The following is a 22,984-nucleotide window of genomic DNA, read 5'->3' as shown; positions in this document are numbered from 1 at the left end:
TTTGTATGTGTGTTTAGTAGAATGGGCCCTTTGAGGAGCTCCGAGATGTATGACAAAGCAATAAAGTGTCTGGAAATTTATTGTAATTCCACAACCAAATGTGCCAGCATGAAATACAATCAGCCATTGTTGGCATAGTGAAAGTGAATTGATTCAATAAATTGGATATAAACAAGCAAACAAGTATGACAGGGAATTCAAGCATTTGACAAGCTTCATTCAGTACACTTATAAATCCACAAGTGCAGCCAAGACCAAAAGTGAGTAGCTCAAGACAACACCATGAGCTGTTCGGCAATTCTTGTATCTGTTGGAACAGGTCACACTTCTTTTTGCTAGTAAACGAGCATGCTACAATGAATGATGCAATGTAGGCCTGACAGCAGCAATGACCCGAAGGAAAATAAACAGTGAAAGTACTTTTGAATACCTATGCTATTTCGAATTGATATCTACATACAACTTACTCTCACATGCTATGCTCGCATGTAACATGCTGCTGCAAAGAAAAAAGAAGCCAAGGTCGCACACCCCACTCTGAATCAATTTCCTTAGCAATGTGCAATACTTGAAATACAAACTACCCAACTAGTGAACATGACAAAAGTTAACAGCAAGATGGTCACAATGTAACAGTAGTCAAGCAGGTGATGTCTCAGGCTGAGGTTAACAATCCAACAAGGGGACTAGTAGACAACTCCAGCTGACAACGATGCATATGTAGATATCACTACACGCTTGTTGCGATGCCACCTGACCCTAGTTGGCATCAAAGAGGTTCATTAAAGAGTGGCACATACACAAGTTGGTGTCAAAGAGGTTCATTGAAGACCTGCATATGCCCATGCAGTGGCCCCAGGGGCACATAACCAGTAGCCTCAGTGGTGCTAACCTATTGCAGCCCCAGGGGCACATACAGAATTTGCACGAATATAAGGAGTTTTTTTTTCAAAATATCTTGCCTCAAAACGCGCCTTGTGTTATATAACCAACACCGGCACAAAGACCAAGACCAATGTCAGCAATTTGAGTGGTCTGAGGAAACTCCCCTATTCCACACACCTTACCTTCCCAACTAAACCCTCATGTTGAGCATTCCAACTTACCTCACCCTACTCTATGCAACCCTGCTTATTCTCCTAGATGTCTATGGAGTGGGGATAAGTGAACTATATAAATGCTGCCAAGTAAAACAGTTGTTGCCCTAGCAAAGACAACTCCCCTGTTGAAAACAATTTACCACCTCATACAACACCTGTTTCACCACTGCTAATCACCTTCAGCTGTATATTGCATATTACAAAAAGCAGCAATTGAACTATAATTTTGCTGTCATACTGAAACATGAAAATTTCTATAGGATGTCAAACATTTAACACATGAACCTTTAACAGTGCCCATAAGTGTGAAATTCTCTCATAGGCGAAGCGGGCAACACTTAACCACAAAGGCTGTACACATATAGCATCATTACGAACATTTTCTTTGCACAAAGTCCTAGCACCCTGACGGCAGGGAGTGCTGCATGGAGCCACTCATGTATTTCAGAGTAGGCATTTTGTATTTTCTTCTGCCATATGGAACATGAAGATCAAGGAAGGTAGGCTGATGATGCTGTGCAAGCAGTGGTGGCCTTGAAAAGGGAAGGAATCAAAACGAAAAGCCTTGGTGTATTGAAATGGCAGTGCATGGTATGGAGCACCCTGAAAAACAAAAAAATGGATTATGTACTACTGTACTTGCAAACTGATACCATATGAATATTTAAACATAGCATCACAAATTGCAATAAAGTAGAAAGATGGGCCAGTTGGAAAGGATGCACTTATTGGTCAGCCCGAGAACAACTGAGAACACAGCTAGAGGTAGAGTGACACAGGACGAGCGCTAACAAAAAACTGTCAGCGCTCGTCCTGTGTCCCAAGTTGTTCTCACGCTGACTGATAAGTATGCCTCATAAATAATTTGACAGTGCTTGGCTAACCAATGTCACAACACCAAGTGTATTTTGGCCATCTCAAGTTAAGAAAAACGACAGGCAATCACTACAGTTGCAGACTGCACACAGAATATTGTGAACATTTCACATCATGTGAGCATCATTATTATCTTATGGTCTAAGGTAAAACATTAGGGGTGTGCGAATAGTGATTTTTGAGACCAAATTGAATACTTTTCGAATAATGAACAGCCGTTATCACAATTAATACAAAACGATGTTCGCATCCTACTATTCTTAAAGTTATTAAGTTTCTGTCATCAGTATAGTACATAATGAAGTGTTGCTTCTTAAAAGCATAAAACATCAGTAGAAGCAAACAAGTAGTTTCTTCACATGCACATGACTCTTCAGAGTGCGAATGATCGTTGTATAGCCTGTAAAGTATGCCTACCTAAGTGATGTAACCTGATTTGTGCGTATTCTCAGGTTTTGTCTATACTATGCCCATGGGCATGAAAATTTAGCGTACATTTACTCCAATTTTATGTTCAATGGGCCGCAGTTCACATTTTGAAATATTCGAAAAGTAATAAAATATTCGAATTTATGAATAGTTACTATTCGATTCGACAACCGAAGCGAATAGGACAGTATTCGATTCGTTATTCCGAAAGTTTCAGATATTCGCACACCCCTAAAGACATCTTGGCACACTAAAAGCTACAAACAAGTTTTTTAATAACCACGAAAATTTGCAGAACATTTTATTAACTGATATGGACCGTTATATTTGTCATCTGCAAAGTGTGTTTCTTCGATTCTGATTTGACTGAAAAATAAATTATGGACCTTGGAACAATTTCTGAAGTGTTTTCATCCAGCTAGAGTGGCTTATAGGAACCAATAATCAGATTTAGGAACCCCTATTTTGTAGCAAGGAAAAGAGCTTATGATTAAAGGAATCTATAGCTGCAGTGATTAAAAGGTTCTGAATTTTCTAATTAACTGTTTACATCTGCGGAAGCTCTGTAATTATGTCATAGGATGCCTAGCAACGCTGAAAATAGAACGAAATCAAGACAACACATTCAAAAACTAATAAAATGTATGCACTCTTGATAATAAATGTAATATGTTTTATATGTGACCGGATTATGCAAGGGCCCCAGAATGTACATATCTTCGCAGTGCACATGCAGTTCACCAACTAACAATAACCAATACAGATCAACATCGTAAAGCAACACATGGGTACTGGGGCTTTCTTCACATTGGCCTAAAAAACCATCACAAGCATTCGACCATCTCATTAACACAGCATTCATAGCTTGCTTCAATTCAATAAACTTTCAGATGTGCAGAATTGCTTAAGAGCTTTTAAGAAATCGGTATGGCACTTATATTATGGTTAACTTGTTGCATGTAAAAGTGGTAAATCAGGTGAACTGCTAGTTCTGTCCTCCCACTGAAAATTTCAGCTCTCGCTACTGAAAATGTGAAGACAAAAGCATTGTAGGAGCTATTTGGAACCCAATAATGTTAGGAAAGAAGATAATATGCAATATTACGATTTGCTTAAGAAGGTTCAGAGACTCGTGAAAGATGTCGCTATGTGAATTGCCATGCTCACATAGCAGGCAGTTAGATAAAATATGGGACAATGAAAAAGTGCCATGTAGATTACACGGATGCAAGAATTCTGCTTCACTTAATAGCTGCAAAACCTAACAGTTACAGAAGTGCTTCAACTGAAAAAAAAATATGTTTAGCAGCATGTTTACCAAGTCACCCATAGCCTTCAGCTTGTAACAAATTTGTATGCTATAAGTGGTTTGGGCTCTTCAAAGACAGACATCTGGCAAGTAAATGCAAGAGCACAGTGAAATGCCACAAGTGCTCCAGAAAAATGCTTATGTGGTAAGGGAAATTACAAAAACAATAATGCGGATGAAAAGAAGACCAAACTGCCCCGAAGCCTTATTTTAGCAATGTGTGTAAAATCTTATCAAACATGATTACAGTACTAAGAATGACAAAACACCAAATGCACAGAATGGTTGCTAGAAATCAACTGACCTCACTACACAGTGATTACGCACATTAAAACCTCACATTCACAATAAAATCTCACAATGCTTGACATAGAAACCATGTCATCCATGATGCACGCATATCGTACATCAAGTAATTTCTCTATTCCAGACCCTTCCAGAAGGTGTGTTAATGCAGTTATTGCTTTCTTGTACGGTCTAGTACATCAATTTGCACTTTTCTGCTTTGGCATTTTTGAAGTACATGTGTACAGTCAGATTTTTGCATGCTTTGGCATCTTTTACAATGTTTTGTGAAATCCACATGCTGTTAACGCCTAAATCTTGCTCGATGCTCCTGCAGCCTGTCATTAACGCAACTCCTGGTCAGCGCAATGTAACACTTGCTGCAGAAGAAGGCATTAAAGGCACTCAAAGGTGCCTCAATGACAGGCTGAGGGAGCCTTCGACGTAGGTTAGGGCGTTAGCAAGGTCGGGACAACTTACAAAATGTGAGCCTTTCATGCATTTATGTAATCACTTGTGTTGTAAAACCAGTTGAAGTGCAGGGCCTGTTCTGTGCATTTCATATGTATTTCATCTGATAGTGTAGTAACCATGTTTCCTAATGCAGGTAACCAACTCTCCAAGCTTTCAGAAATTGTATGCAGGGTATGATGGCATGAAAAACAAGGACATTGAAACACATATCAACAGGGCAGGCCCCAACTACCGTATTTACATGATTGTAAGTCGACTCAACTGTAAGTCGACCCCCCAAATCACATGTGTTAGGAAAAAAAGGCATACCCATGGGTACATTCCATAACAAAAATTTATAAGTAACACATGGCCGGCAGTCAAGTAAAACATAGAACTATAAAGAGAAACACGTGAGCGGCGTCTGCTTTTCCACTAACTATCGATACTCCCCCGGAAGCACCGGCATTCGGAGTCGGTGCCGCCGCCATTGGAACAGCGGCCCTTCGATCACCTATCAGCAAAACCATTAGTGCTGTGTGCGTTGTAAACCTTTTTAAAATGTTGAAAAACCCTTCCGAACAAACGCGCAGAATAGCCGAATGCCACAGGTAGACCTGTAGACAAAACATAAAATTGTATTTATATTGTAGCGCCCGTGATAACTCGTTTCTCTCCTTATTGGCGGTGCCATGCTTTCGTTTCGATCCCCCACTTCAGATTTTCAAATTTAAAGAAATAGGTCACCTTACAATCGTGTAAATATGGTACCAGCTGATTTTGCTCCTGGATGGAAACAAGTATGCATACACATAATCACTATCAATGCTTCAATGAGGAAGTATTTGCACTCAGAACTTGCATGAAGAATGACTACGGTAGCCACATGGCTGCACATATCAAGAGCTCATGGTGCATCCCTATGTTCCTGCACACAAGGTTAGTTGCAAAAAGCCATGATAAAGCTGAGAGGTAAATGATTGAGGTTTTTTTACACTAGCAAACAGGGATTGACATGTGTCAGCAAACAATCACTGTCTCTCTGTGATAAAATCAGGTCAATTTTTTTATAACGGTCACCCGCAATTCATCACTCACATTCTGACAGGTGCATATTTTGTTTCGCTACTGATTTTTGTGCCCCATATAATATTAACCCTTTCCGTCCTCAATTTTACTTTCAGAAAACCACTGAAATTTCCCAAATTTTTATGAGTGATTCATTGTGAAGCTTTGATTCCTGCAATATCTGCTGTTCATTTATTATTTTCTGTATTCTTTTACTAGCTGTCAACTCTACTTTCATGTTTTTAAGTTGCAAATAGGCAAGGACACAGAAAGTTTACATGAAGCACGGTATTCCTACGGAGCAGTATTTATGATGATGAAGAAGCCAGTGGTGTGAGGATGACGATTGGAGGCTAGCGTGGGCTGTTCCCTTTTGGTCAAGTGCGGCATATTCATTTGTAAATATACTTGTATATAGCTTCTCATCTGCGTCTTCCCACATAGCATGTTTGGTGTAGGTGCTGGGTAACAAGATGTGGGGCAGGGCGGGATCGAAGAATTCTAGCGGGCATCAGAGCGATGGGCCGAGCAGGCAGAGTGAAGACCCATGCTGGCGAACTCTTGGCATAAAGCATGACATGTTGACCGCTAATCAAGGACAAAGACAGAAAGAGAAACACGAAACGATGACACTGGCGGTAACATGCAGTAAACACAAATTAGGCTAAACTCAAGTTATTCTCTTGGCATACAACTGCCTGAATCAGGGAAACCATGACTGCAGGTTTGTTGGCAAAGCTGGATTCGAAGGCAGTTGGATAGGCAGCTTCAATTTCTCGCCGGAGGTTCCGGGAAACGTCGCTAGTGTTGTTGGGACAGGGAGCGTCGGCACAGGAAGATGTTGCCGGGGTGCTTGATAGACGGGCAAACTGTTGGTTGACATGGTGGCTTTTTGCGGGTTTCAGCCAGCGGCACTCTTTGATGGCTGCATCCACCGTCGCCTCGTTGTTGAAGACGAAAAAGTTGAAGGTGTCATCGACGCTAACTTTGAGAATGTGGGAAGCCATGTCTGGTTCAGTCGTGTGCGTAAACTTTGCGGCACAGAGCCGGGACTTGTTGAATGCATGTGACATACGGCTTTCTTGACGTCAGCACAGAGCTGGATAACGCCTTCTTCGTGGCAAGTTGGTGACTGTGAGGGTCGCCGAACAAGTCTCAAAATTTTTGTTTAAGCATATCTCAACTGGTGAGCTCATCTTTGTGTGTCTGTAACCATACTCGAGGTGTGCCAACAAGGTAAAATACTACGTTGGCAAGCATGACAGTAGGGTCCCACCGATTATTGGTGCCTCGTTCGTGCAGTCTGATCCAGTCCTCCGCGTCTTTCCCATCTTTTCCCGAGAATATACCAGAGTCACGGGGAGTGGAGTGCGATGTAGGTCATCGAAATGGCAGCTGGTGTCAGAACCAGTTGAGTCGAGCTGTCGTCTCAGGGAGCCATGATGGAAGGCTCGACGTACCAACCACTGCGGAGCTTCCATGACAAAGACAGGGAATGTCCATCTCGACTTACTATGTTATGTGGGAAGACACAGACGGCAAGATACATACAAGTATATTTACACGTGAATAATCTGCACTTGACCAAAAGGAAACAGCCCGTGCTAGCCTCCAATCGTTGTCGTCTTCACACCACTGGCCTCTTCGTTATCGTAACTACTGGTCCGTAGCAATATCATGCTCCATATTGTTACATTTAATACCAATATAAACTGTTTCAGTGTTCTTGCCTATTCGCAACTTAAAAACACGAAAAAATTGTTGATAGCTAGTAAAGTACAGCACGAAATAATAAATGAACAGTTGATATTGCAGTAATGGAAGCTCTTCACAATGAATCGCTCTTAAAAAATTTGGCAAATTTGAGTGGTTTTCTGAAAATAAAATTGAGCTCAGAACAGTAAGGATACAAAATATGCATCTGTCACAATATGAGTGATGAATTGCAGGTAAGTGCTCTAAAAAGAAATGACATTTTTTGTTGGAACAGAAGTCAACCATGCTTTTGATATCCCCCATGAAATGTGTTATTTCTAGTGCTGCATGGAAAGACAATCGCGAAGGTGTAAGCAAAAAAGTTTTTTTTAAACAGGTCGCCAGGGGCTCAAATTTTCTTTGCAATTGTTAGTACAATGTTGATGCTCCAACCATGACACATTAGAGCTTTCCAGCTCCAATTCTTTACTTCAGATCCAAAAACATGAATTCCGGCATTGAACAGGCGACCTTTGTCACTGCAGCCACCTCACTTTGCACTGCTACTTTTAAACAAGCCAGACTTCTGCTTCGGTTCCTGCCACTGTGACCTCAAAACATCTGTTTACTGCAAAATTGGTGCCTCTTATTAACACAGTATTCACACCAAAATGATGTAAACATTGCCACTTGTCCATGGCACTCAGTAGGTGAAAAATCCCTGGACAAGTGAGACTCGTTACTGGCACAAAAAGAGCGGTTGTGGTTTTAAATGCTCGTCTGCCTTCACGAATAAAATCAGTTGGTACTTAATGCCAGTGCTGTCGATGTGTTTCTTTGTGCTGATTCCTTCGTGCCATTATGTCTACCAGTGTGTCTGACCAAGAAGCTTAAGCAGAAGCTGTGCTATATGTTATCCATTGTAATTTTATAAACACAAACAATGCCGGTAATGCAAGCATAACTGCGAGTCGGCCTAGTTGGAACAGATTCATTTTCTTAAATTTCTGTGCGCAAACAAACAGGGACGAAGAAAAGGAGACACAAGGACGAGCGCTTTCTAACAACTGATTTTTATTATTGAAGAACCACCGGCTTAAATACCCACAGATCTGCGCGATCCTGTCAATAGAACACGTCAAGAGCGCATAAATAACGCTTGTCATGGAATGCCGCTACGCGGTCAGCATACAAAAAGCAGCAATGTTCATAAAACAAGCACAAAAGGCGAAAATGCGTTAAAGATATGATGACAGGAGCGAATTCTCTTTATCTAACAATGAAACAGAAGGATGACTCATGCATTTTTCTTTTAGTTTTTCAATCCAGTGAGCTTCCACAATTTCTCTCGCGGTTTGATTTCTATGCCTAAACAAAATGGCGGTGCTTCCAAGACAAGGTGAGCACGCATGTTCTTTACACGTAGGATTCTGTGATGAAACGTATATACAGGCAGGGGGCGTCTGCATCGGGTCAAAGGTAGCTCCCATCCTTAGTAGCATTTTTCTGGGAAGCATAGACAGAGAGCTGGCAAAAGATTTAGAAGGTGTAGTATATAAGGTATACAGATATGTAGATGACTACTTGATTTTGGGCTGTCATGTAGACAAAGATGTTTTCAAAAATAGGGTAGTAAAATCCTTTAATTCTCTGGGCAAGGGCTTGACTTTCACTTCTGAAGTACCAGTAGATAATAAGCTACAGTTTCTAGATGTCAAGTTAGAATTTCTACCGGAACATGTGTGTTGGTCATTCTCGCCCCGAGATGGAAAACCGATAATGAACCATGCCTCTAACCATTCCAGGCTTGTGAAGAATGGTATAGTCATTTCATGTTTCAGGTCAGCGTTGTTGAAATCATGTTATCACACTGTAAACATTGCATTTCTTGAGCAAGTCAATCGGTTGAGAAAGGCTGGGTACCCGCTCGCTGTGATGCTGGCGTCATGCTCTAGATTAATGAAAAAACTAAAACAGGATAAAGAATCATGCACAAGTAATCAAAGACAGAAAGATTTAGCTTCTAAGGTGTCAGTGATACCGTATGTTCATGGCCTTTCACACAGACTTAAGAAGGTGGTTGGGAGTTACGAAGTAAAAGTGGTGTTTTCGGCAAAGAACAAAATAGGTAGTGTGTGTTCTAAGGTCAAAAGTAAGTTTGAAAGTAAGTATGATGCTAAGAAAGGATGTAGTATAAAACATCCACGTAAGAACGAATTTGTCGATTGCGCGATGAACGTTGTTTATCAGATTCCTTTGACGTGTGGTCATGTGTACGTAGGGCAGACTTCGAGATGTGTTAACACGAGACTAAGGGAACACTTGTCTAGTCTCAAAGGTCGCCCTAGTACGCATTTGGCGATGCATTGTAAAGAACATGCGTGCTCACCTTGTCTTGGAAGCACCGCCATTTTGTTTAGGCATAGAAATCAAACCGCGAGAGAAATTGTGGAAGCTCACTGGATTGAAAAACTAAAAGAAAAATGCATGAGTCATCCTTCTGTTTCATTGTTAGATAAAGAGAATTCGCTCCTGTCATCATATCTTTAACGCATTTTCGCCTTTTGTGCTTGTTTTATGAACATTGCTGCTTTTTGTATGCTGACCGCGTAGCGGCATTCCATGACAAGCGTTATTTATGCGCTCTTGACGTGTTCTATTGACAGGATCGCGCAGATCTGTGGGTATTTAAGCCGGTGGTTCTTCAATAATAAAAATCAGTTGTTAGAAAGCGCTCGTCCTTGTGTCTCCTTTTCTTCGTCCCTGTTTGTTTGCGCACAGAAATATGGTAATGCAACTTGAGCTGTAACATGAACATAAAAGTTTGTTGCACCTTATATGTTTGTGGCATATAGGGCAATTCTACTTGTTCAGGTGGGTTACTGGAAGATGACATTGCTTGTCAAATATGACAAATTTACTGTTTCAAATATATTACCCAACATTCCAAACAATAACATTCTAATTATTTACATTAGGGCATTTGTTGCAATTGTGGAATTGCAGCTGGGCAGAAGTGAAGTCAAAGACATCGGCTAAGCAGAATTTAAAATTAGCTCAAGTGTCAAGATATCTGAAATCAAGAGTTCGACGAAATCTCATCTGGTTGGGAAGTAACGGCATAATAGGGGGGGGGGGGGGGAATAGAACGCCGACCAAAATGTTGTTGTCTAAAAATTCTTAACGTTTCAGCTTCCACACGAAAGCCTTGTTCACCGAGCTGAGAAGCAAAAAGCCTTCCGCTTAAATCTGCATCAATAATCGTTCAGACATCTTGCATATGTTGGGGGGAGATTGCCGTCGTTTCGATTAAGCGTGCGTGCTGTGGTTTGGATGGTCAGAGATTCCAGTTACTGTCGCTTCACCCGGTTCTTTTCTTGGGCAATGACTGCAGCTTGGCCCCAGTTCAAATCATGTTGCTTGATTTCTCCGTGTTCAGCGAGTGCAATGGAAGCGACTTTTTTCGTTTTTACATCGCTCATGTGTTCTTTCAGGCGCCGCTCGACACTGCCTCTTTCACCAATGCAGACATAATTGCACTCGGTGCTCTTATATACAATGCCAGGGAACATTTCTTAGTTTGTCCTTGATGTTGACAAGCTCGTGACGTAACTTGCCGCTGGGAACATGGGCGACTTGCACACTATATTTACACAGGACACGTCCTAAAGCTTCGCTGATGCTAAGAACATATGAATGGCGGTGCGACGTTGCAAGGGGCATCCCGTGGTTCCGTAGGATGCGAGGTTCTTTATCTGAGGAAGCGATAAAACTTTTCGTGTAGCTACACGCGCTGAGCTCGCGTCGAATGCAGGTCAAATCGGAGTCCTAGTCTTCCGGCTTACAACAAATCCTTTGGGCTCTTTGTATTAATGAGAATGCCACGGACCACTTCTGGCACACAGGGTTTACAGAAGTGAAATGAAGATACCGCCCTGTGTGCGGGTTCTTCCTGTAAACTTTGAGGGAAACCACATCAAAAGACACCATGACTTCATCATCCACCGTGAGGTGCCCCGTACCTTGTCACTGAAGTCCTGTGAGTTGCGAATAAATGTGGGGCCACTCACAACAAGTGAAGCACATGCACGGTGAAGGTAACCGAACAGTTTGCAGAGGGGGGAACGCATGAAACGCACAATGGGCAGCATCGGACTTGTGGATTTTTGGGAGAAAACATAGTGCCAGAGCTGAGCCATTGTGGCAAAGCAGCGAATAACAAATGACTTGTGTTCTTGCGGCATGTCGGCTAGAAGCTTTTCCAAATACCGTTCCACATTAAGTGTGGGCTCATTATTGAGGACGGTGTAGGTGTTCGGAGTGATCGATGAGACCAATGGCATGCTCCACGGCACAAATAACATGTTTTTGGGTCAGGTGCAGAACTCGTGTTGAAGTTCAGTCCAAGTTCGAGAACGCCTAGCTCGAGCTGGCTAGGTGCGTGTGAAACAAGTTACACACCGCTGACTTGACCCGATTCGACATGGTGCTCCTGTGGCGCGGCATGAGATGTGCCAGTTTGTTTCGGTACGTCGTTTCACAGTGACAGGACTGAAGATAAGCCTTGAAGTTGGCATGTAGCTTAATGCTGGCGAAAACATCAGGGCACTGGTGCTCAAGGCGACGGCGAGCAAAGAACAGGTGATTCTGGTAGTCGCTGATGGTTGCTTTGCAGTCCAAGATCCTTACTTGAAGTAATAAGCTCGCAGCTTTCGAGACAACTTTGTGTCCGAAAGCTGTGTCAACGGGTCTGAGCAGGCGTAGTGACTTTGGGATCAGGCCTTGGGTTTTGCACATTACGTTCAAGGCCCACCTGAACTTCAACCTAACATGCAAAACCCAAGGTCTGATACCAAAGTCACTACACCTGCTCAGACCCGTCGACACGGCTTTCAGACACAAAGTTGTCTCGAAAGCTGAGCGCTTATTACTTCAAGTAAGGATCTCGGACTGCAAAGCACCCATCAGAGACTTCTAGAATCATTTGTCCTTTGCTCGCCGTTGCCTTGAGCACCAGTGCCCTGGTGTTTTCGCCAGCATCCAGCTACACGCCAACTTCAAAGCTCATCTTCAGTCCTGCCGCTTTGAAACTACACACCGAAACAAACTGGTACGTCTCATGCCATGCCACAGGAGCACCATGTCGAATCGGGTCAAATCAGCTGTGTGCAAATTGTCTTCATACGCACCTAGCCAGCTGGAGCTAAGTGTTCTTGAAGTTGGACTGAACTTCAACACGAGTTCTGCACCTGACCCAAAAATAAAAGTTGTTTGTGCCGTGGAGCATGCCATTGGTCTCGTCGATCACTCCGAGCGTGAAGATGCCTGTACTCGTGTGATCAGCGTTCTCACCAAACTACCGCGTAAGCCACCCTTGTTGCCTGAGCAGCGAAACGCCCTTAAGTCTCCACAGGAATCGCAACATAGTGATACTGCCAGCAGACAAGGGTAGTGCCACTGTTATTATAAACACCAATGACTACATCAGTAAAATGTTGGACCTTGTTAAAGATAAACGCACCTACACTGTCCTCAATCATGACCCCACACTTAAGGTGGAACTGTATTTGGAAAAGCTTCTAGCCGACATCCCGCAAGAACACATTTATTATTTGCTGCTTCGCCACAACGGATCAGCTCCGGCACTATGTTTTCTCTTGAAAATCCACAAGTCAGGTACTCTGATGCAGCCCATTGTGGATTTCACACGTTCCCCTCTCTGCAAACTGTCCAGTTACCTTTACCATGTGTGTGCTCAACTTGTTGGGAGTGGCCCCACGTTTATTCGCAACTCGCAGGATTTTATTAGCAAGGTACACCCCCTCACAGTGAATGGTAATGAAGTCATGGTTTCTTTTGACGTGGTTTCCCTTTTCACTTGTGTTCCTGCGGCCCTTGCGGTGGACGCATGCAAAGCTGCCCTTCTGGCTGATGCGAAGCTATGTGAACGTATGGCAACTGAAGTACAGGGTCTCGCATGATTACTCGGATTTTGCTTGAAAAATACTTCAATTTCCGCAGTGTCACTTAAAAGCAAGTGCACGGAACCCCTATGGGCGCATCAATTTCTGTAACCGCTGCAAATTTGGCTAAGGTTTCCGTGGAAAGTCGGGCCTTGGCTTCTTTTCATCCTCCCTGAAAGTTTTCTTCTGCTACATTGACGATTGCTTTTGCATCCTAAAAAAAGAAACCCTGGCTGCCTTCACGGATCGCCTAAATAGCACTGAGGGTGCTATAAATTTCACTGTGAAGAGAAGGACTCTGGACGGCTACCTTTTCTAGACATATTGGTAGAACAGAATAGATTGTGGTTATCTCCCAGGAAGTTCATAAGAAGGACACGCACACAGGGCGGTATCTTCATTTCACTTCTGTAAACACTGTGTGCCACAAGTGGTCCACAGCACTATCGTTAATGCAATAAGCCTAAAGAATTTGTAGTAAGCCAGAACACTCGGGCTCCGATTTAACCTGCATTCGACGCGAGCTCGGTGGATGCAGCTACATGAAACATTTTATCGCTTTTTCGGAAAAAAGAGCCTCACGTCCTACGGAATCACATGATGCCCCCGGCCAATATCACACCGCCATTCCATATGTTCCCAGCATCAGCAAAGCTTTGGCACATGTCCTGCGTAAATATAATGTGCCAGCTGCCCATGTTCCCTGCCGCAAGTTACGTCACGAGGATGTCAACGTCAAGGACCAACTAAGAAAAGAAAGTTCCCTGGCGTTGTAAATAAGATACCGTGAGTCGACTGCAATTATGTCTACGTTGGTGAAAGTAGCAATTTTGAGCGGTGCCTGAAGGAGCACATGAGCGATGTGAAAAAGCAAAAAAGTCCCTTCCAGTGCACTCGCTGAACACTCAGAAACCAAGCAACACGATTTCAACTGGAGCCAAGCTTCAGTCATCGCCCAAGAAAAGAACTGGACAAAGCGACAGTATCTGGAATCACTGACTATCCGAACCACAGCACACACACTTAATCGAAACGACAGCAATCTCCTGCCAAGATAGGCAAGATGCCTGAAGCGATTATGGATGGGGATTTAAGCTGAAGGTTCTTTGCCTCTCAACTCAGTGAACAAAGCTTCCGTGTGGAAGCCGAAACGTTTAAGAATTTTTAAACACCATTTTGGTCAGCATTCCGTTTTTCTTCCTATTCTGCTGTCAAGATATCTGTCCCCAAAATATGCCACAATTTACATCACTGGTTCAGTTAAAAATGTTTCAAGAGCCTTTCTCATGCATTTCTGGAAAGCACTAGTTGAAAACTACCAGGAATGCTAATGCATGTTTACAGTCTGTAAAGGAGTATGTCTATCTAGGTCAGTTACTCACAGGGGGCCCTGATCATAAAAAAGAAATTTACAGAACAAAATTGGGTTGGAGTGCATACAGCAGACATTACCAAATCCTGATTGGGAGCTTACCACTGTCAATGAAACGAAAAGTGTACAATCATTGCATTCTACTGGTGATAAAATATGTGGCAGAAACTTGGAGGTTAACAAAGAAGCTCGAGAACAAGTTAAGGACCGCACAAATAGCGATGAAAGGAAAAATGTTAGGCCTAACGTTAAGAGACGGGAAGAGAGCGGTGTGGATCAGAGAGCAAATGGGGATAGCCAATATTCTAGTTGACATTAAGAGGAAACAATGGAGCTGGGCCAGCCATGTAATGCGTAGGATGGATAACCGGTGGACCATTAGAGTTACAGAATGGATACCAAGAGAAGGGAAGCGGAGTCGAGGACGGCAGAAAACTAGGTGGCGTGATGAAGTTAGGAAATTTGCAAGCGCAAGTTGGAATCAGCTAGCGCAGACAAGGGTAATTGGAGATCACAGGGAGAGGCCTTCTTCCGGCAGTGGACATAAATATAGGCTGATGATGATCATTTCAACACCAGCTTGGCTCGCTATCTGTTTACCCTTCTAATACCAAACACACTCTGGAAGAAGGACCCAAGTATATACCAAATGTTCTTAGTCATTCGAAGAAACATAAACCAAAATAAAGAGCATAAAATATGCTGCTTAAAATATTCATTTTGGAAGAAGGTTTGAAAAAAATATTACAAGGAAAATGAACTGATAGTTTGCTTAACCGCAGTGCTAATAAAGACATTGCTGCGCAGCTCCGAAATTGTAAGGTTCGCTGAAAATATGTGTTCTTTGCTCTACAACAGCAATACTATCACTTTGATGAATGCCCGTGTAACTTGGCTTCAATGGCTACAAAGACTTCTAAGCAAGAAACACTGCACAGTGCCACGGCGCAATCGTCGCACCATGCCTTGATTTCTTTTCAAGTGGTTATCTTTCGATCACCTGAGAAATGTTTTAAGCACACAAGGTGTCTCCTTGTTGGCTTTTGAAATTTAGCAGTTAGCGAAATGCACTTGGAGAAGTGGCGAGTGACAAGCTGTGACATACCTGCCATGGTAGTGGGTATGGCATTGTGCTGCTAAGCCCGAGAGCACGATATTGAATCCCTGATGTGGCCGGCCGCCGCATTTCAACGAGGGTGAGATGCAAGAACGCCCATGTACCAGGCACTGTGTGCATGTTACAGAACCCCAGGTAGTCAAAATAAATCCGGAGTCTCTCACTACGGCGTGCCTCATTATCAAATCATGCTTTTGGAACGTAACACCCCCCAGAATTTAATTTTTAAGACATGACATGACAGCTAAGGATTTGCATTATTTTTTTGTGAGGTTGAGGCCGGGAGTTGTCAATCAGAGCCTCTACATGACGACAACATCATTTTGGAAAGCTGGCTGCCAGTACAAAAGCATGCTGCCCTGTGATGTCATTTATCGTGCACCAATAAAAATAAACATGCAGTGAAATCAAATATATGAGCGGTGAAGCCGAACTTGTGTTTGCAGGTTTTACTTCCGACGGGCCCAGTTCATATTCAGGAGCGAAAGGGTTAAGTGCATTTGACTTACTAGCTTCAAGCCCTGCAACTACAATATACAATTCTGTTCACTTTTTAGGGGGCCAAAAACTCAACACAAATTTAACTGATCACTGAGATTTATCATGCAAGTAATGTCTGCCTTTCTTAGTAGTCTAACTGAAAATAGAGAACCAGGTTCAGGTGATCTTTCTTCTAAACGAAAAGACAAGCTTTTATATGTCAACCTAGCAACTTGAAGCCCACAGTAGTAGCTCAGCATCTATGCCATCCAGCTGTTGAGCACAAGTCCAACACGGATAAATGCAAAATAATTCAGGTTCAATGCTATAAATGCATGTTAAAGGTACGCTAAAGAAAAATATTGAGGTAAGCTAGATTGAAAGTTCGGCTTCTGTAATCACGAATTCGTCATTTGTAGCGAGAACAGAGCTTTTGTAAGCAAGAAAATGAGAAAATTGGAAAACCGAAGAGCACCAACTGTTAAATTAAACTAAGTTCTGCGGTTTTACGTGCCAAAACCACGATATGATTATGAGGCATGCAGTACGAGGGACTCCAGATTAATGTTGCCACCTGGGGTTCCTTAATTGGTACATGGGTGTTTTTGCATTTCACCCACATTGAAATGCGGCTACCACAGCCAGGATTACATCCCGTGCCCTCGGGCTTAGCAGCACAACGTCAAACAGCACAACTGGGATCCCATACTTGTCAGCAACCTTCTGCAGTGAGTGTGACACTTGGTACACATGAAGCAGCACCTCCAGCTGCTTTAAACTGTGCACTGTTGGCTTTTGCTGCTTTCAAGTGCTTAAAGTCCAACTAAAATAAAATTTGGGGCTGTGGAAAAAAATATTCGAATAGTGTGAATACAGAACAGCCTTCGTGCAACATTTTAACATTTGAAAAACGAGGGATGAGTGACAAAAGGCTAGGAAAAGTAAGCATTCTTGATACTGAATATGAAAAAAAATGTCACCATTACCAGTCACCGGCAGTGATGCATGACTCAGATTGCAGGACTCCTTGGCATGGCGTATGAGATAAGGGACCACCTGCAGCTGCCTGCGGTGCGATAAAAATCCCAGAGGCGACGTAAACTCGCGTCACAGCCACTAACCACCAAGTGCATGCTTCGTCTGCTAAGGCACTATTAAAAGGCTGCCAAAAAGAAAATGAGACAGTTACCAGCCCCGCACCTTTGCCAAGATTGCTTCAGTAGTACTACTTATTTATTACAAATTTGGCAGTTAAATTTCGTTGCATTTGTACTTTAAGCTTTTGGAGCAGGGGTATTGAGAAGCTCCTGTGCTTTGTGACATTACATCAGATATTTGACAAGGCTGTGGTTCTCAAGGTTCTTAGATGCATAAATGTTCTAATTCGTTTACAACCTAATATATGATGCATGAGAATATGGTAGATTACATTTTATGTTTTTAATGGGCGAGGAAAAGGACTAGCCTTTATGCTTGCGGCACCCACTGACATAGTGAAAACATTGTAAACAAGGTTCCCGTTCGAAAGCCGAAAAATCAAGCTTTTAAATAACTTCACCTTGGTCGGTGTCAGTTTTTGTTTTTCGCCATGACTCTTCCCGACCAGACAAGACTTTGTCAGACTCTCAACTTCATCAACCCACTGACAATAATTAAGCTGCATAGATAATAATTTGACCTTCACCATGAAGCATGTTTGCTGGTGTTACCAAGCAAGAGCAAAGAAAGGTTTGCTACTGTACGAATCAACCTATATTAATGTTGTTAAACCTGTTATTCCCTTGATGTGCCTCGAGTAGGCTCTAAAAATGTGTAATCACATGATGCGCACTAGCTTTTGTGTTCAGATTGGCAGGCTCATAGCAGCTGGCTCCCTCACTTTGTGATCATCCCGATCTCAGAATCCCTGCTGCAAAAACTTAGGGACTTAAAAGCAGCAAAAGCCAACAATGCGCAGTTTGAAGCAGCCAGAGATACTGCCTCATGCACACCGAGTGTCGCACTCACTGAAGAAGGTTGCCAACAAGTATGGGGTCCCAGTTATGCTGATGGTTCCAAAGAAGCTGCCTATACTTTGTTCCCCCACTTAAGGGTAAAAATAGAGCTACTTGTGACAAGACATGAAGCACCCTTCATGAATTGTGACATTGGCATGGTGTACCAAATAACCACTTGTGGTAAGCTCTACACAAGCCAAACTGGACGCTTCACTAATGACAGGGCAAGATAACATTTGCAGAATATAAAAAGGAAGGAAAAGACTAATGTAGGTGAGCATTGTAACACATGCACTTGTCATCCCTGACTTGATGAGATATAGGTTCTTGGCAGAAGTAGAAGCACAAATGCACACTGATTTTAGAAGCTTTCTTAATATCAACGAGTAGAAGTGACTGTGCCAGCGATCCTTATAACCTTAAAACAGCCAGAAAATTTTGCTTGATGCCCACGTGTAGGCACCATAGTGGTAGCCTTGTTCTCGTGTATGCACTCCGTTTCATGTACATTCTACATATGTAGTGGCCCATGCCTGTGAATAAACAGTGTGCCCTTGGCGCTTGTTCTTTGTACTCTCCCATCTGATTATTTTTTGTGCTGCCTTTTGTTAAAAGTTTGTCTAACATACAAATCATACATTGGCAAAACCTCCTTTGTGCAATTGTGGGTTTGGTCCCCCCCCCCCCCCCTACCGGCAACAAACTATCTTTTCGTCCACTTTCATTTCCCCTTTTCTTCATTATTTTCTACATTCCAATTGAAACCACAGCTGATTAGCCCTATGCTTTCCTTAACTTCATTGCCTGCTGGCTTTATACGGTAGTGATTAAAAAAATCGAGCCCTTCTGTTTCCCTTTTCGTTAATTCATAGCGAGGGTCTCAAATCTGGCAGCCTTGATGCCATGAGGCAGCATATGAAGATTTATTAGCCATGTGCTTTCTCTCCAAAGTCTACGAGTTACGTGGCACCATAAGGCAAATAAGGAGGTTCCACATCCACCCGCCATGGCTTCGAGTGACGCTGGCTAGCACTCCCATGGCTACATCTAGTACACATAAATACCCAAGTTAGTGACGGATTGATAACCGTCGCTGTAGCACAATTAAGTATCGAATGCACAATACGAAGGTTGTGGGTTTAGACCCCACCGGCGACAAGATATCTTTTCGTCCACTTTCATTTACCTTTTTTATTATTTTTTACATCTCAATTTCAACCACAGCTAATTTAATCTATGCTTTCCTTGGCTTCATTGCCTGCGGGCTTTATGTGGTCAGCAAAAATAAGGTATAACAAGAAAATGAAAAGGAATAAGTAGAGGACAGGTTCATCGGTGTTCGAGGAATGTGCACTCAAGAGGTAACTGCTCAGCCTGCATATCAAATGACAATGCCACAAATCCAGCTGGAACCCACAGTCAAATATATGTAGAGCATACCAATGCATCTCCTCCAAAGATGGTGAAAAGCACAAGTGCCTGTAGAGTTGTGTGCCACTGCTCCTCTTGCCAACCCATGGAAAGGGGCATGAGTGGTGCTGTAGAGCTCGCTGCTTCAAGCAGCGTTCAGGTAGCCATTCATAATCCTGTGTGTAGTCTCCCATGTTTTGTACATATCAAGGTAGCTTTAGTCCTGCAACAAATAAAATGATCAGTTCTAATCAATATGTAAAAAATGCAGGCACTTTGGCCGACGGATTAACATGTTGAAGTTTCTCTGATGCCAGTTAAATACTTTAAAACATCACTATTAAGCACAAGTTTAGCTGTTCCACTTGTAGCAGATTTATTGTAGAACACGATGTAGTGTAGCACGATAGCCGTGATACAAGACGAAGGTAACACACTCACACAGACTGTTACCTTTGTCTTGTGTCACATATATTGTGCTAGAATCACGTTCAGTGTATATCACCCCCCACCCAATTTTTTGTTCTGCTAAGGTTTCGTTCAGATTGGCTGCACATCTGTTCAATCAGTCAGTCAGTCAGTTTGTGTCTGCAAACAAGTTCAGTTTCCACAATGCACAATGATGCTGTTCATAGAGGGAGATTGAAAATACCTTTACAGTTTCTTTTAAAAAAGTTTCGTACAAAGTCTCACTGTGCACTTTGCAAGTTGTACACTGATATAAATTTGTTTCTAAGATATGAAGGTTGAATACAAGCATTTCAAGCCTTAATATGCATTTCTAATTACATGTAATCGCTACCACTTATGAGAAAATTGATACGATCTGAAGTAGAAAGCCTCATTTCCTATTCACGGTGGTTGGATACAAATGCATTACACATCGAGAGAATATAGTCAAATTTCAAAACAAAAATACTAGGGTAAAGGCCTTATACCGACACGCTCAAAAAAGATAAAACATTTCAAGAAGCTTACTGCGGCGTTCTGAAAATTTTCCTCCACCAGAAATATGTTCTTTGGCATGTGCTCTAGAACCGGGGGGAGGGCCGGGGTTTCTTTCTCTGTCGTTGGCGCTGTTCATCGTGCTGTATCTCATCAAACCGGGACATTTGCACGCGAAAAAGAGAGCATGGAGCACGCCCTGGCTGGTGAACCAGTAATTAAAACGAAAGAACGAGCACAAACGAGACTTGTTCATTATTTTAACCTGGCGTATTCTCATCGCGTCCTTTTCCTCTTGTACTATATAGAGGTTACAGTTCTGCTTATTCCATATCAGTAGTATCAAGTCGTACGTCATGCATGCGCATTGAGCACAGTAATGCGTTCTAGATATCGCAGATGCCCTTGCTCACGGCGCGACACTCGCGATAGCGAACTCGAACGCGATCTTTTAAAAATAAAGCAAAAAAATGTTTGCCTGCGATGAACTTTGCAAACAAGAAATAAAATAGAAGCTTACCAAAACGCTTCTTCCAAAGGCGGGAAGAATACACTGAAGTGACAGCCCATGCAGTTGTTGGCGGCACGCCGTTCGTTGGCGTTCACGTACCCTTTCGCGTGCTGTGCTGTTTATCACGTCGCCCTCATTTGTAGGCGTGAGAAGAGCATCAAAGTATTATTACCTTCTGTCAAGTAACGCCGCCTCGTAAGCACAACCGGAAAACGTTGAGCTGTCAAGCGGGCGCCAGCTTGCCCACAGGCAGCAGTTTCCCGCGCTCGTATCTCACCGTTGACGAACTTTCGTATTCGCACCGCGCGCGTTTGGCGAGCTGTTGTGGCGCCATCTGGAAGAGTTTGAATGTGGACTTTGCAAAACTCAACAAAGTTCGAACATATATCTGTTTAGTTTCTCATATATAACAATTTAAAGCATATGATATTTAGAAAGTACTCACCACAAACAATATTTTGTTTCAGTTTCTTTGGCCCCTCCGATTTACGAGCATTGGCAGCTTTAGCACGGGGCTCCTATCTGAATACATGGGAAAGGAGAAATCGTTTTTCTCGGCAACCACTGCTCCAAATTTGATGGGGTTTGTGGCATTTAAAAGAAGAACTTAAAGTATAGTCACTGTTGGTAGCGAATGCTTAATTTAGGCCGTCAAGTTTTTAAATAAAAATTGTAGAAAATCGGCTAATTTTCAGAAAGCCACACTGTCAAGTTTACAACTCCGTAACTCAGCAATGAAAAAGGATATCACAATTCTGTAAATTGCATATGCTGGCGCATCTAAAGCGGACAAAATTAATGTATTATACATGGCTCTCAAATAGAGCACTAATATGTTAGTTGGACTTTTGCAAAACACTTGTAAACAATGTAACTAATTCACGTAAGATGTAAATTGATGTATCAAATTTGTCCGCTTTGGATGCTCTAACGGATGCAGTTTACAGAAGTGCCATATCTGTTCTTAATGCAGACCTACAAATTTGTAAACTTCGTGCTTCCACTTTTTTCAAACCCACCAATTTTGGAAAGTTACTTTGAAAGAATTTCGGGCCCTAAATTAACATTCCACTTACAACAGTCACTAGAATTTAACTTTCTCTCTCAAATGCAACAAATTTCATTAAAATCATCCCAGTGGTTATCTCAGAAAAGCGTTTGTGCATTTTACATGTATTTGTATAGGCAGCATGCATCGGAGTTGGGCCCAATTGCCTAAAGCTTCCTTCCTCTTAAAGAAAAATCCTTATATTCAGATTGTCGCCTAATGTTGAGGACATTGAACCTGGTTATAAACGAAGTTTGAATGGAGAGATAGTTAAAATTAAATTATGGGGTTTTACGTGCCAAAACCACGATCTGATTATGAGGCACACCGTAGTGGGGGAATGCGGCTGCCGTGGCCGGGATTCGATCCCGCGACCTCGTGCTCAGCAGCCCAGCACCACAGCCACTGAGCAACCACGGCGGGTCGAATGGAGAGACAGTATTTCACTTTGTAGAGTATTTTTGCCGGGGATGGAATTAGGCTGCTTGTCGGCAGAAAGAGCCAGATGAGCAAGTCAAGAAAGTCATGAAATGCAAGATGACGAAAGGCTTTATGATTACTAGCACACTCTAGCTTGGTTAACCAGTGAGAAACAATATACTTTACAATTAAACAAACAAATACAGTGGACATGCAGCCACCAAATGGTTGCTCAGTTAGACATGTTATTGATGAGCCATGTCTGGTGATTCTTCCCATGTGTGCTTTTTTAAACGTGTAGTACGTTTCATTTAGTCGATGTTGTGCCCCATCTGAACCAATAAAGAAAGGAAAATTTACGAGGGGTCCCTTATACTAAAACTAAGACGACTTGAAGGCAAAAGCCGGAGTGCTGCTAACTCAATAATAAGACGACCACTTCTTTTGCTGAGTCATCATCACTCTGAAACCACAATTTATAGTCATTTTTGCAAGTCATCCTGTTT

General features: G+C 42.5%; 1 long non-coding RNA gene across 2 annotated transcripts; it reads right to left on the bottom strand.

Annotated features, from left to right (window-relative positions):
* Positions 1 to 1,264: 1,264 nt before the first annotated feature.
* LOC125942312 (uncharacterized) lies at positions 1,265 to 21,172 on the bottom strand. Of its 2 annotated transcripts, none has more exons than XR_007464992.1 (3): positions 21,020 to 21,172; positions 19,585 to 19,777; positions 1,265 to 1,703 (listed from the first exon to the last, which is right to left on the bottom strand). It is a non-coding gene; the product is annotated as an uncharacterized LOC125942312 (long non-coding RNA). The 2 variants fall into 2 exon arrangements; XR_007464993.1 differs by lacking the exon at positions 21,020 to 21,172 and adding an exon at positions 20,533 to 20,797.
* Between the last annotated feature and the right edge of the window lie 1,812 nt (positions 21,173 to 22,984).

Source organism: Dermacentor silvarum, chromosome 1, assembly GCF_013339745.2.
Source record: "Dermacentor silvarum isolate Dsil-2018 chromosome 1, BIME_Dsil_1.4, whole genome shotgun sequence".
In the NCBI taxonomy this organism is placed as follows: domain Eukaryota; kingdom Metazoa; phylum Arthropoda; class Arachnida; order Ixodida; family Ixodidae; genus Dermacentor; species Dermacentor silvarum.
Note: the sequence above shows the minus strand (reverse complement) of the source record. Positions and strands in the feature narration are given on the sequence as shown.